Here is a 15197-nt window from a genome sequence, read left to right as displayed (position 1 = left end):
AGTCTGGATTGATCCCACGCCCTCTTCTAACACCCTGACCCACGAAAACCCCTCCTCACTCGTCCGCGCGTGTTTCCGTCATGCGCCAGCTGCCCGCATTCATGTCCCTATAGAGCTCATCGTTCAACATTGAAGACGGCTTAGGGCAGACGCGACCACTTACTGCCTCCGTCGTTGGAGCGGCGCGCCGGCCGAGGGCGCCGCCCGTGACGCGTCTCCGGTGTCCGCGCCTGTTCAATGCCGGAGGCGCGTGACTGGACGGGACGGGACATATATCTACCACGCCCTTTCAATGCCGTTGTCCGTCCATATGCCGCCATTAAGTAGGCTCGTCGGCCGAGGAATCCACTCCGGCGCCACGCATGATGCACCCGGACGTCTCGCCTCACGGGAATCCTCTATATAAAGGCGGCCACACCTGCCTAAGTCCACACCACAACAGAAGCTTTTTCCCATCCTCCTCCCTTGCACTACATCCACCATGACTGCACGGAGATGAAGCACGCCGTGGCCGCCCTTGCCCCCGCCTGGCAGAGCCGCCGTGCCAGGCGGATCAAGGCCGGCTTGCCCGTAGCTCGCCCGAGGCCTCTTCCTCCTCCGACGAGACCACGATGGGGACGGGCTCCGACGACACCGCTCCAGCTATCGTGCCTCCTGTGCACGCCGACTTCACCCATGGACCAGGCGCATACGCACTACAACGCCGCCATGGCGAGGTCCGGCCTATGTCGGCGCCTGTGTCGGCGTTCCAGCAGGCACGGGAGGAACAAGAGTAGTAAATATTATCAAACCTCAAGACATGCCTATGAATTATTATTTTGTTACGAACCTTTTAATTTCTAGTGTTTTGATTTCATGGGACCTTTTCCAACTTCATATTGTAACACATATTTTAGTTGTTATTGATTATGTCACCAAGTGGGTAGAAGTTATTCGAACTAAAAGTAATGATCATCATACTTCTTTTAGAATATTAAAAGGTGCTATCTTTTCAAGGTTTGGAGTTCCTAGATACCTTATGAATGATAATGGTTCATATTTTATACATGGTGAATTCAGATAAGTTTTAACTAAGTATGACATTAATCATAGAGTATAACCTTACCATCCTCGGTCTAGTGATCAAGTAAAATTAACCAGTAGAGATATGGCGTTAATTTTACAAAAGACTAGTTCGAAGACCATCCATGACGTGGATATGACATCTAGGTACCGCCAACCAGAAAATGGTTGGCCATGTCATCTCTGAGCAAGCTGAGTTATCCACTCAAACCCAAAGGCCAAGCATAAACCATACCTTCTTGGAAGGAAAGGCAACGTCGGTCTATAGGCACATGGCATGGTCCTGTTCACCCCGCGTGTGCAACACGACCTTTTATCCGACGTGAACCATGTAAACCTATATTGGCCATTTATGTAAGAGGTGAGCTAGGGTCCTCTCATGATGGATCCAACACTTTCTAGAGCAATCTAGGGCCAGGGTTTCCACATAACACATTCTTCCATCGAACATTTCAGACACGTTTGGGGGAGCTTACAAGTTGGCTGCTTTGTGTTCGGACCGCGTTTGGACTATCTGGGCGAACCAATGGGCCGAGAGTAGGGGACACCCTTTGAGTGCCCCAAGATTTTCTACACACAGCATTGAACGTGAACTTACCCATGTTTGACGACTGATTTGATATGGGGGCCCTCACATCATGATGACATGGCAGGGGATTCTCACACCTTTGACTTGGCTGTTAAACTACAGTAGGGCCCACTTATAAGCTCCCACATTCCCCTCTCTCCAACCCTTTCTTTCTATGGCATTCCAAGGAATAGGTTGAGAGCTGCATCGGACGGTGGCTCATTCGTTGCCGAAGACACGGGCGAGTTGCTAGGAGGTGGCCATGGTCGGTAGTGAGCTTATGGACTAGATGGGCAATAGGATGACAGTGGAGGTTGCTGAGCCGACAACGACACTTGACAACTCAGTGTTCCCTTGGGACAAGTGATCGCGAGGTCGTGCTTGATGTGTGGTGGTGGCAGTGCGATGAGGAGGTTCCGAGACCAAGAAGGCGCGACGACCGGTGTGGGGAGCTCGTGGGCAAGGTCGAAGGCCTGCCTGCTGCCTTTTGTCGCCAGACCGACCCTAGCTTTCGTGGCCTCTTTTTTTTTTCTTTTCTATTTATTTTTTATTTTTCCCTTTTTCCTTTTTACTTCTCTTGCATTTTCCCTGTTCTTTCTTGTTTCTTTAAAAGATTTTTTTGAAAAATAAATGAACGTTTTAGAAAATACACGTGAACACTTTCCAAAATCACAAGAGCATTTAAAAAAATAGACAATTACTCCCTCCGTTTCTAAATATTTGTCTTTTTTAGAGATTTCAAATGGACTACCACATACGGAGGGAGTACTTTTTTCTTACATACACGAATATTTTCATGTGTGAATATTTTGAAATTAGACAAATATATTTTTATTAAAAGAGCAATCAATTTTTAAAACTATACTAACATTTTTGGTAAAGTACTTTTTAACAATTTACTAATGAAATGAATAATTTAAAATATGATCATTTTTTAATACCTGATCTATTTTTTTCAAAATATATGAATAATTTTATAAAAATATAATAACCTTTTTTGAAAGGGTATGCATATTGTTGTATTCGATATATGCTATTACTTTTTAACACGTGAATGTTTCACTGTTTTGCGATAGTTTTCACTTATTTTATTATTAAACTGATCATAATTATTTATATATGTAATGTTACCGCAATTTCAAAGAATGAAAAATTGCTCTAATTTATAGTGAGCAGAATCAAGGAAGCGCTTTGACCGATGCTAGGCTATCTCGCTCGCAATAAGCGGCCTATAGTTTTTTTCTATATATACTCTTTTTATATATATATATATATACTCTATTTAATAAGCGTCGTATTGGTTAGTTTCTTTACGGGTCATGGGCTTTCCATGTTTTGCACGGAAGCAACAAGCTCAATGGGCTTATAACTGACGCGTATCGGCCGCCGTATCCGATTACAAAACAAGCTGAGACGACAGTCATCCGAGCTTCGTAAGCCAACACCCGTAGCCGCCTCCTGTCGATTTCGTCGTCTCCACGGAGCAGCGATCACGGCTTTCGGCGAGATCCTTGACGACTAGGTCTCTCTCTCTTATATACACACACATACAACAAAATATGTGCCCTACTTATTGCACATCTAAGTGAATGAATTAAGCATAAAGAGAAAAAAAAAGAAAAAAAATATACACACGAATCTCAACGTAAGATCAAAGATATAGGATTTAGATGTGTAATATTTATGGCACATCTAGATGAGCTTTAGCAAAACTGAACAATTGTCCTATTTCAACCCTAGCCAAATATGATGATGTTCCCTGTCATCAAATTCTTGTTCCAATCTGATTCGGAGGGTGTTTTTTTTTGCCTCGACATTTTCATTTGATTTGTACCATAAGTTGTCTCTGAAGTTCGTGCTCTGTTCCCGCGAGGTTCTTTTCCGACGAATACGAGCCATTAGGCAAATCATAACTATTTCATTGCTTTCTGAAAGGTTCCTTTTATGATTGTGTTCACAGTGTCCAACCAAACACCAGCATGTCACCGGCGATGAGCAAGCTGCATATGAACGGGAGGCTGTACGTGGATGACATGGCCCCAGGCACCAGCGATGCGGACCTCCTCCGCCACTTCGGAAGCTACGGGGACGTGGCTGACATCTTCATTCCAACTGTCAACTGACCGCCTCACCGGCGGCCCCCGCTGCTGCGCCTTTGTGCAGTTCTCTAGCCTTCGTGATGCCGGCCGTGCCCTCGCCGACCCATGCCATGTCATCAACGGCCGGGAGGTACCTATGTCAACCTCGCTCGCAGTTTCTTCTTTACCCATATAATTAATGACAGAATCATGGTTTTCATTCTGCGTGAGATTTCGATGAAATTCACTAGACACTGAAATATTTATTTTTTGGCAAAAATAATTCAGCAATTTCAGTAGTACATGGAAATACAAATATTTAAATCATGCCTACTTGGGGATTTAATTTTCTTTTGTACAAAATTTGGCTTTCCATTCATGCCTACTTGGGAATTTCAAATCCCATCCGAGACAGGTTCTTCTAAACCCGCTGGGTGCATTGCACCCATCATGAACAATAAGATCAAAAGAAGTAACAAACAAGAAAATACATCTAAATTTTGTTGCTTCGATTATGATCAAATGTAGTAGGTGCTTGCAAAATTTGATGGCCAAATAACATCAGAGGAGCTACATAAAAACATAATTACTTCTCAGGATTTTCTGCACTTTTGAGCAGATATTTTTTTGTAGCTCCTCGGATGTCATTTGTGCACCAAAAATTGCAAGCACCTAAAATATTTGATCATAGTTGAAACCACATACTTTCAGATTTTTTTGATTCTGTTGCAAATTTTTTATTTTATCCAACGTTGATTTAGCCACAACTTTTCCAGTCCCATGTATATGGTTTGGTGTGTATGTAGGCTGATAGATTTGAAATGCCTCTTCATGTGCAGGTATACATTGCAAGGGCACGACCAAGAAATTTCAAACTATCAAGTGTATCCCGGTACAGCCCCCCCCCCCCCCCCCCCCTCTCTCTCTCTCTCTCACACACACACACACACAACAACAACTACTACTACTACTACTACTACTACTACTAAATCCTCCCCTTTTTTAACCCTAACCTTAGCTTTTGTCAAGTTCTCCAAGAAGATGATGCCCCCTATGATCATTCTTCTTCCAATCTGATCCGTGATTCGGAGGTGTTTTTTCCCTTGCAACTTTTATATGATTTGTATTATAATTTTTAGTTGTCCGTAATGTTCATGCTCAACCCCCGTGATGACGTTCTTTTCTGACCAACAATTGTAGCCATAAGGCAAATCACAACTATTTCAGCTTTCTGAACGGTTCCTTTTTACGATTTATGTTTACAGTGCCCAACCAAACACCAACATGTCACCAGCAATGAGCAAGATGCATATAAATGGGAGGCTGTACATAGATGACATGGCCCGAGGCACCTGTGACGCGGACCTCCGCAACCACTTCGGTCGCTACGGGGACGTGGCTGACATCTTCATTCCCACGTACGGCCTCACTGGCCAGCCCCGCTGCTGCGCCTTTGTCCAGTTCTCTAACCCCATTGACACCTGCCGCGTCCTCGCCGACCCATGCCATGTCATCAACGGACGGCAGGTACCTATGTCAACCTCGTTCGCAATTTCTAATTTTCATGCATATTGAATGACTGGATCGTACCAGTGCTGCTGCATAAATTTTGTTTTTGCTGGGACAATGCTGCTACATATTACTAGTGCAAATGCAGAGTTGATTTTTCGAGAGATATTACCAATGACTGGGACTTTTTATGGGCATTTGCCGTGCACCAGAACTGATTCTTTTACTGGTTTTGTTTCAGAGAAAGGTGTGATAGCTCCCGGGTGCCCCTATACCCTTAGGAACAGTAAATCCAAAAGAAAATGGAAACAAATTTCTAAAAATCTGAAACTTTGGGATTAAGACCTGTCTCTTTTGCTTTCTCTATCTGTCGATATGGGATATCCATAAGAGGGTGATTAAGCTTTTGTTTGAGTGGCAACCCAGTTAAAGTCAGACAATATTTCCCGCAAAAAAAAAGTCAGACAATATAAGTCATATTTTTTCCCTGTTAGAACGAGGATTTTACCAACTGTTACTCTGCTATTTTGTTGCTTAGGTTGTACTACAACATCATAATTATAGGCAAGTACATCTGCATATATTCACGATTTAAATCGTGGGCGATAATGGCCGCAATCGCCGCAGGGAAAACATGGCGCGATTTGCAGGCAGGCGAAAATCGGGGGAGATTGTGCAAGATTGCTGGAGATCGCGTCAGTTTAGGCTGAAATTTCCATGCCAAAAAAGTTGCTGCTATTTCCGTTTGAGCGCGATTTTAATCAGTGATACGAATCCAATAACATTAGTTCTGTTTCACAAGAACTATATAATAAATAGAGTAACTACCTGCCAGAAAGGAAACTAAATACCCAGCTTATATACATTAGGACTGATAGTGAATAGTAATACGAGGGAATGTAATACATAGCATGATAATTTTAGTCTCTTTTGTACAAAATTTGGCTTTCCATTCATGCTTACTTGGGAATTTTAAATCACGTATATATGGTTTGGTGTGGTCATAGGCCGATGGACTGAAAATGTCTTTTCCTGTCCAGGTGTACATTGGAGGGGCACAACCAAGACAGTTAGAAGAATCAAGTGTGGATCAGTACAAGCCTCTCTGCGAGCGGCAAATGCGGAATGGCCCATGGCGTGGATATCGGGTTGGTGACATCGGCAAGACATCTATAGGTCCACTTGCGTTTGACTCCATCATAATATACATCTCGGAGGATGGTTTTCAAGCATGGGGCAGACCGATAAGAATGCACACTGAGAGCAAGTCTACCGGGTACGGGCCAAGGCAACATTGATATGAGCTCTGTGAAAGACCGTGCTCATTGTTCATCAAGGGGCGAGCCTTCTGCAAACTTTGGCCAATACTGTTTGGTACCTCTGTGCTACCGTGAGTCACATGCTACGATCGACGTTGGGTGAAGCTTTGTTGGACATACGCCTAATGCTGAATTTACACATTCAGCCTGGGGCTGCTCCGGCCCTCTATACTTCTTAGGATTTTGCTAGCAGCCTTTTAGCTTGGTTATTTCGTGTTCTGAGCTGTTGCTCTCATGAGTAGTCTGGAAAAATTGGTTACTGGTATCCCCAGTTCCCCGTTGGAACGTTTATGTACTCGTGCCCCGCTTTCGTAAAAGAAGATAATGAAGTTTTTTTTCGAGAAAACTTTTGATCTATTCATCTTCAATCATGGCAGTACAACAAACACCATAAATAATAAAAATTACATCCTGATCCGTAGACCACCTAGCGACGACTACAAGCACTAAAGCGAGTCGAAGGAGCGCCGCCGTCATCACCCCTCCCTCGCCGGAGTCAGGCGCAACTTGTTGTAGTAGACAGTCGGGAAGTCGTCGTGCTAAGGCCCCATAGGACTAGCGCAGCAGAACAGCAACCGCCGCCGATGAATAATAACGTAGATCGAAAAGATCAAACCCGAAAACACACAAACATAGACGAACGATAACCAGGTCCGAGCAAATCCATCGAGGATAGATCCGCCGGAGGCACACCTCGACACGCGCACCAACGTTGCTAGACGCACCATCGAAACAGGGGCTAGACGGGGAGACCTTTATTCCATCTTCAGAGAGCCGACGCCGTCTCGTCTTCCTGAGCAGAACACAAACCCTAACAAAAATCAAAGAAACAACTAACAACGGAGCCCTCCCGCCGGGCCTTGCCAGGATCCACCATACCCCCATGGCCCTAGGGCCACCAGAGGCGAGGCGGACCCATGGCGGCGCCGGCGAGAGGCACGAGCCCTAGCTTCTTTGAGGAGGAGGAAGACGAGGTGTTACTCCTTCAATTCAAATATATAGGATTTAATACCTTTTTTATATGTATTACCTTTGACCGCGGGTTAGAATAATAATAGATGACATCTATGTTACACAAAGCATATTGTCGAATTTGTATGTGAACGGAGTTTCTACTGATATAATTTAAGGCTCGCCAGTATGAATTGAGCCTTTGAAGCCCCTCGAATTGCACGTGCTAAGAAGAAACTGTGCTCATGTGGATACACGGTTAGAAAATTTGATTTTGCTATTTGTCAAGCACCTGAAATTTTATTGACCGTCAATCAATTTCGTAGCCGTATGTTTCTTTAGAATCAGCCGTATATATAGGGAAGCGTTACCTTATTTTTCAACCGATCAATCAATTCCTTCTATGACCCAAGTCATTTTCAGTATTTTCTATTTGTGGGCCAGAATTTTTTTGCCATGGAGCTTTCTAGGACTTGGTGTGTGCACAAGTCTACACATATGATTATTTTTATTTCAGCTTGTTTTGTTATTTATTTTGTATTTATTTATTTTGTGTTTGTATTGTTGTATAGATTGGTGTTCTTTCCTCTGTGTGTGCGTATATGTGCACACGCGCGTGTTCCCCTGGGTGCTTTTGTGTACGTGGCGTGTATGCCTATCTCACTTTTAGTCTTCATGGTGAATGGCCCACCCTTTTTTTGAACCTTGTCAATGATCGAACGAACTTAGAGATATGAACTGAGTGCCATTTGATGAGTAAAATCAAACATGGAGAGGGATATGGAAAGGATGAAGAAATGAAAGAGGAAGTCATTGCTAATAGTAACGACTTGTAACGATCCATTGGTTCATGTAGAATCCATGTCCTAGGTCTATCAAAAAACATTCTTTTCGCTAAGCGCACTCGTGCATTCATGAGAGAGATGGGGGAGTGACTCTATATGAGATGCAATTCATCTTCGACATTTGGGATACTATTAATCTTCAACATTGGTGTTTTGTGTTTGAACACTTAACATGGATTTACAGTACAAATTGTACTATTATCTCTTTTTTGCGAATAAATTGTACTATTATCTAACATCATCCCTACCAGATGCTTGTTCTTATACATTGCAAAACAGCACAAAGTTCTATGAAATATTTGTATAAGTGTTTGCCATCATTTTCTTTCTTCTATAGGGCAATACCAATGTCTTAATTCATTCTATGTTAGAACAGAACTTTCTTTTGTTCTCTTCTCTCTCTCTCTCTCTCTCTCTCTCTCTCTCTCTCTCTCTCTCTCTCTCTCTCTTCTATGTATATATTTGTCGGTTTTGCGATTTGACAGACGCCTAATTTTTTTCAACTCAGTTAAATTTTCCCCATTTACATGTGTGTTTGCTTCTTTTTTTGAGCTTTTTTTCTTTTATGTGTATACCTGATGTTGTGTGTTTTGTAATTATACATGTAAATATTGTACAACATGTGTGTAAATTATACTGGAGTGCCAATATTGATTGGACAACATCTAGAATACGGATGGTAATGTTATAAGTGGATGTGGACCTTTTGTAGTCGGTGTACTTTTTGGCTTAAAATCTCATATTGATAGGACAACATGGATGGTAATGTTACTCAGAAGTAGATTGTAATGTCCGCTTAGCGTGATAATGTGCCATCTAGAATACGCTCACTTCTGTTGTAGTAGCAGCAAAATTCCGTATGCTTTTGGATCTGCATAGTTTTCGTACATTTCATGCCCCGCTCGAGGCATATTCCATGCCTTTGTATAAGTAATGGCCTAGTCAGTTTTGCATGGTTTTGCAGCAACTTATGATAAGCGTCAAACCCGTGTATCTCTAGTAAAAAATGATCTGTGTGTTGTATATTTTAACTTTCATGAATAGGAACATCTGGATATTAATGTGTTGTATACATTGTTGCTAGCTATATTGGAATTTGATATTAGTTGGTGTTTTCTAGCATGATCGCTCATCGCGAGGTTTCCCTTTTGCTTGATGGAAACATTAATTTTTGTTTTCAATAATGCTTTATGTGATGGTTCAACTTTGTTAGATGTACATTAAAGATGGTTTTGCTCACGTGAGTAAGAGTGAGACCTGGATGAAGGGTGGGTTGTACGTTAACCATGAGGCTAAGCGGTTTGTTGTACGGATCCATGGGTAAGTCACTCCCTAGTATGTCATTATATCTATGTTGTTGTGGGCATGCTTGCTTAATTTGATGCTATTTTGATCGTGCCATGCTGTAGTATCAATGCCATGCAACCAAAGGCCAGGAAGATTTTGAAGCTTCTGCGCTTGAGATAGCTGGGTTGGCTAATAGTTGGTTGTTTCAGTGCATCTCTTGTTTAAAATGATTGCTACTCCCTTCGTTCATAATTCTTGTCGTGGTTTCAGTTAAACTAAAACCATGACAAGAATTATGAAACAGAAGGAGTACTTTTGTTCATTGTGCCATTGGTTTACTTTCATAGATCTTCAATGGATTGTTCCTGACGCTGAAGGTCAACAAAGCCACCATCAACATGTTGCTCAGGGTCGAGCCATATGTTGCATATGCGTATGTTATATGTGTACAGTACATTTTGGTTGTGTTGGTACGCCTTCAAGATGCAATGATTGCACCGTTGTTGTCATGGCACCTTTGCTAAACAAATGTATAGTGCCTATAATATCATTTTGTTAGAACTTTGACTAAATATGCCTTTAGCCATTCCTCAAGCATGGGGGGTTGAATACCTTGTGAAAAAGAGTGGTATGATACTTAATCACCCCATGCATTTCTTAAGCTAAATTAGTTGTGAAGGAAATTCTAGGCCATGAGATTTTCTGCATCCAGAGCATAACAAGTCAAAGATACATTGGGTATTGAAAGAGTCTCATGTGATGTTCCATTTGTAGCTAATTGTATAAAATTATGATATTTGTAGCTACCCAAACCTAAGGAGCGCCAGGGAGTTGATGTACAAGAGAGGTTTATGGCAAGCTCAACAAGCAAAGGATTCTTCTGTCCAGCAACAAAGTTATCGAGGAGGTTAGCAGCCGATTGCCCTGCCTCATGTGATCTCTTTACTTTGTATCTCCAAACGCAACTTGTTCTACTGACCATTTTGTTGGGCTCATGAGGGTGTTGGAAAGCACAACATGATATGCATTTGAGGACCTTGTTCACGAAGATCTTGACTGTCAGTCGGCCCACAATTGAAGGAGGCGAACAAGTTCATCTGGCCATCCAAGCTGAAGGAGTCGCTGGGAGGCCTCAAGAAGAAGAGGAACCACTACGTTGAGGGTGGTGAAACGCACAACCGCGAGAACTGCATCAACCAGCTCATTGGGAGGATGAATTAGGCTGTTTAGCATATCATCGATGATCCCTTGTGTTTGAGCGATGTTTTATTTGTTAGGAGCATCTCCAACAGATGCGTGGTTGTGCGGCGCGCTAATTTTTTTGTGGCACCGAAATAGCGTTTTAGCGCGCTGGACTGGTGTTTTGCTTTACCAAAAATGCAAAAACACGATGTCCAATCGCGCTGGCCCACCTGCAGCAGCCCAGATTTTGCAGCGCGCGTGAGCGGGCGCACCAAGTACGTAGCGCGTGATGCAGTTTTCCCCAGCGTGTTGAACCTTGTTTACCGTGCGCGAATGCTGGAGCCCTACTTTCGGTCGCACGCACGCTATATAGCCATTTTTTTCAGCGCGCGGCTTATCTAGCGCATCCGTTGGAGATGCTCTAATCACTTAAGCATGCTTAAAGTTAGGAAGAAGTGAAAGGTGGATGCTGAATGCAATTTTGATATTGCGGAACGATGCATGTGTTGGAAGAACTTGAGTCTCTATGTGAAGGTTATGAGATGTATTTAATGGACTGGCTCAACTTTCCACCGATTTTTCTTTTGGACAAACAACTTCTAAGAGATAGAAAACAAACACAAAGCAGGGAAACAAACATCTATTGCAATGCTAAAGGAATATAAACGGTCCAAAAGTGTTGGAACGAGAACATCGCTTGTCGGCGATCGGATCACCGTCGAACGCCGGTGCAACTAGCCGGAACAAGAACACAACCAGCTAAGCGGGCAGGTGGATGCTTCTCACGCGAGACTTACGAAGCAAAGTCATCTCCTGCGACAAGTCTGATTAATCTGTAGAAAAACACGGCAAAACACACGCACGGCATAACTTTTTTTTAAAAAACTGGCATATGATTACATAGACTCCAAGGGAAACATCAAACACTACTAATACTTGCCGACCTAGCCCAACATGACCTGACTTAGACTATCCAACGACACCAAAATGTATAGAACTACGGTTTGCAACACCTAACAAAAACTAGTTGCGTGCGCCCTCTAATGCTTCCAATAGCATTGGCGACCCGAGGGGCATGCAGCAGCGCCATACGGGCAGGGGACGACGGTCTTGTATTTGGCTGGTCGGTCGATGTGGCACCGCTCCAACTCGGTCTTGGGGTCTCCCTGCTGGAATGCCTGCACTGCTGGGGTAGTAGGAGCGCTGGTGATCGGCATCACATGTCCGAAGTATTTGGCTGACCGTGACATAAAGTCTTCGTCGGGAGATAGCGTGTAAGGCACCCCGACCCCGCCGCGCTGGAGGGTGCAGATGAGGCGCTTCGTGATGTCTGCCATGAGCTCGTCGGTGGAGTCGGGGCCGGCTGCTGCTGCCATCGCGCCCCCGCTGCCACCGATCGCCTGTTGGCGAAGCCTCGACCTTGACGAGGCAGCCGTGGAGTACTTTCCGATGGTGCGCTCGTACATGCTAGCGGCGGAGCACACGTACGACCAGGAAGCAAGCTAACGGCCTGCTGGATCGATTTCTCACGCCAGCTGACACAAGCCTTAATCGATCTTGATGTCGCACGCGGGTCGACACAGAGAGACTCCGGATTTATGTGTTTTACGGAGTATTACTTTGATCTCACGATTCGGTACAATATTACAGGGGTATGTGTACATATATATAGTAGCTAGGAACTCTAATCCTAGCCCTACTAGGAGTCCTATAACTACACGGTGACGAGTTCTAGACTTCTAGTCCAAGCCGGACGTGGACAGCATGGTTAATTCCACCATCGCCGAGGAACCGTACTGCGGTGCATCGGCGGCGACATGAGACACCTTCTTAGTGCCAGCGATGAAGGTCCCCGGTGCCGGTACATTTTTTTTTCGAAAAAGAGGATGGCCCCGGCCTCTGTATCTGAGAGATGCATGCGTTCATTTTATTCATTATTTACAAAGACCTTATAAACTAGTACATCAGGTAGTCTGAAGCCATCATCTTAGCAACATCTGTCGCTACTCCTATCCACTTGATGAAGGGGTGCCGATGGTCCGAGCTTAATATCAAACAGACATCGCCACAAATACTATCTAAAGCCGGAGGCCCCAACCAAGCCACATACTGGGTTTGGAGCGCAAACCGTTCCGACGCGCTCTCATAGGCCGTTGCTGTCGTCTTCCACTGATCCATCTTCAGAGCAGGTACTGACGCAACAACCTTGCCAGGCCTGTCGTCGACGCCTCCACGGCGCCAGATAACGCCTCCTCCCTGCGCGGGTCCATCATCACACATCCGTCGCCGAGGTCTTCCCGCGCTACGCCGCCGAGACTCCAGGTCGTCGATGCGTCACATGGAAAGCCGCTCCACCGTTGAAACCGTCCACTGGTCCCTCAAGGTAATGCACACCTCCAAGAATGACGCCCCCAAGGAGGGAACGACACAAGTGCGCCGTCATCATCCAATCGACTGATCTTGGGTTTTCCCCGGAGGTAGCGAAAGGAGTTGGGAGCTTTCACCTCGATGATGCCTTCAAGAAGGAAACGACGCCGAGGGCGTCACCATCACCAGCTCCAGCCACCGGCCGGATACCAGGTTTTCACCCGGATCTGTCCCATAAGCATCCAACCGACAACATGTGCACCGTCCAGACCGCCTTACAGATCTGGCCACCCAGATCCGGCGACAATCCACAACGGCACTGCCACCGTGGGATCCCTGACACACCGGCCACTGCCTGCGTGTGCCATCACTGGAGCCTGGGAGGAGGGCCGCCACCCCACCTCGCCAAACCGCGAGAACCGCCGAGAGGAATCCCGCGCGCTCGTCACCGGCGCCGATCCGATCCAATCCGGAGCCAAAGTCACTAGATCGCCGACACAGATCCGGCTTGGAGAGGGACATCGCCATGCCATGCCGCTGCGAGAGGCCTAGAATTCACCTGCAAACACCTTCTAGGGTCGCCGCCCCGGGTCACCACCGCCACGAAGTCCTCCACGCCGCTGCATCACCCACGCCAGCGAGCCGTTGCGTCGCGGCGCCTTGTGCCGCGCCCAGGCCCGAAGAGGCCGGCCCGTGCCGCCCCATCGCGCGAGGGGAAGAGGACGCCCCACCGACGCCGTCGCCGGTCGGGCTTCGCCCGGCTGCTCCCTTAGGCGGTGGCGAGGGAGGGGGAGGCAGGAGGAAGCGACCAACGGCGCAGATCGAAGGCCCTCCACATTGCCTCGCCGGTGCGACGCAAGAGGAGGAGGTTTCCATGTAGGCGCCAGGTAGCGTCATGTTGGTTTAGCCCGAGCGCGTGGCATCGCCGTAGTAGGAGGAGGCGAGGTAGCTGCTGGTCGAGGGCGCCGCATCGCCGTAGTAGGAGGAGGCGGAGTAGCTACTGGTGGAGGGCGCCGCGTTGCCGTATAATTCAGCTGGACCGGTTACAGTCACATATACAGTGCATCAGAGTTACCAAAAAAGGGTCTGTGAAAGGGACGCGGTTGTTCTGATCCCGAGCTCTCATGTGGTGTGCGTTCGTTTATATAGCAGCAGCAGCCGGCGCCGGCGCTAAGAGCAACTCCAATGGGGCGACCCATTTCGTCTGCCGCCGTCCGTTTGGGTCGGCGCGGACACAAAAGTTGTTGGGGAACATAGTAATTTCAAAAATTTCCTACGCACACGCAAGATCATGGTGATGCATAGCAACGAGAGGGGAGAGTGTTGTCCACGTACCCTCGTAGACCGAAAGCGGAAGTGTTAGCACAACGCGGTTGATGTAGCCGTACGTCTTCACGATCCGACCGATCAAGTACCGAACGCACGGCACCTCCGAGTTCAGCACACGTTCAGCCCGATGACGTCCCTCGAACTCCGATCCAGCCGAGTGTTGAGGGAGAGTTTCGTCAGCACGACGGCGTGGTGACGATAATGATGTTCTACCGACGCAGGGCTTCGCCTAAGCACCGCTACAGTATTATCGAGGTGGACAATGGTGGAGGGGGGCACCGCACACGGCTAAAAGATCAAACTATCAATTGTTGTGTCTCTAGGGTGCCCCCCTGCCCCCGTATATAAAGGAGCAAGGGGGGAAGTGCGGCCGGCCAGGAGGGGGCGCGCCATGAGGAGTCCTACTCCCACCGGGAGTAGGACTCCCTCCCTTTTCCTTGTTGGATTAGGAGTGGAGGGGGAAAGACACTACTAGGAAAAGGGCTATAGATGGAATGGCCACTAATGGCGCACCAGACACGTGGTGCGCCATTGCTATATAGCAGTGGCGCACCATGTGCTGGTGCGCCATTAGTGTGAAAGACACTAATGGCGCACCAGCCACACGGTGCGCCATTAGTAACAAAATTTTATTTTTTTATTTTTCCAAACATACTAATGGCGCACCAGCCAGATAGTGCGCCACTACTAATTTTTTTTT

At 46.2% G+C, this 15197-nt stretch overlaps 1 pseudogene; it reads left to right on the top strand.

Moving 5' to 3' along the window:
- Nucleotides 1–3540: 3540 nt before the first annotated feature.
- On the top strand, nt 3541–10840 carry LOC123121014 (uncharacterized; annotated as a pseudogene).
- Nucleotides 10841–15197: the final 4357 nt, after the last annotated feature.

This window comes from Triticum aestivum, chromosome 5D (assembly GCF_018294505.1).
Source record: "Triticum aestivum cultivar Chinese Spring chromosome 5D, IWGSC CS RefSeq v2.1, whole genome shotgun sequence".
Classification (NCBI taxonomy): Eukaryota; Viridiplantae; Streptophyta; class Magnoliopsida; order Poales; family Poaceae; genus Triticum; species Triticum aestivum.
This window is presented reverse-complemented; position numbering and strand designations above follow the sequence as displayed.